At 44.0% G+C, this 722-nt stretch overlaps 1 long non-coding RNA gene across 1 annotated transcript in view; it reads right to left on the bottom strand.

Annotated features, from left to right (window-relative positions):
- Window positions 1-412: 412 nt before the first annotated feature.
- The window catches only part of LOC116056308, an 11,364-nt gene continuing 11,054 nt past the window's right edge, over window positions 413-722 (bottom strand). The window contains exon 3 of the long non-coding RNA XR_004106543.2: window positions 413-646. This is a non-coding gene — a long non-coding RNA (uncharacterized LOC116056308). The remainder of the gene's footprint in view (window positions 647-722) is intronic.

Below are 722 nucleotides of genomic sequence, written 5' to 3'. Positions count from 1 at the left end.
GTTCAAAAGTAGTTTTAGTCGTGCAACAGAAAACTCAGATTGGACAGATAGTCTAGCTAGCTGTCTGGATTTACCCTGCAGAGATCTGAGGAGCAGTTAACCATAGTCCTCACAAATCCACCAGAGGTTAGAACGCCTACACAAAGACAGAGGAAGCAGTGGTGTAGTCTAGTTTTTTGTAGTGAGTATACTGTCATTTTTTCCCTCCCAGCATTAGACTCGCCCGTCCCAGAGGCCGTCCCAGAGGTCCGTCCCAGAGTGACGCGTCCCAGAGCAACAACCCCATAGGTTTTGTTGTAACATTAACGGGTAAAGCATCAGCCCCATCTGGCTCATTTTCTGTAGTTTCTGTAACGTTTACATCTGCAGCAGCGTCACTGGAAGTGGCAGTATAGCTTCATGAGCGGGCTTACCAAATCACTGAAAGAGTGTAGTTTAAATTTGCTTTCGTTTCATATATCTAGCTACTTTAGTGATTCACATTAGTTAATTCCAAATTCGTGCAGAGAACTTTGTAGTTGTTCCTAGGCGACTCGCAACACAGACGGGGTGAATTTGTGAACGTTAAGTGTGAAAGTTCTCTCACAAAACAATCATCGTTACGTAACGTTATCCTTGCGTTTTTGGAAGTGGGTATACTGAAATCCTTGACCTTTCCTAGTGGGTATACTCTGTATACCTGCATATCACGTAGACTACACCACTGAGAGGAAGGTAACAGA

Source organism: Sander lucioperca, chromosome 3, assembly GCF_008315115.2.
Source record: "Sander lucioperca isolate FBNREF2018 chromosome 3, SLUC_FBN_1.2, whole genome shotgun sequence".
NCBI lineage: Eukaryota > Metazoa > Chordata > Actinopteri > Perciformes > Percidae > Sander > Sander lucioperca.
The sequence above is the reverse complement of the archived record's forward strand: the minus strand, read 5'-3'. Positions and strand labels throughout refer to the sequence as shown.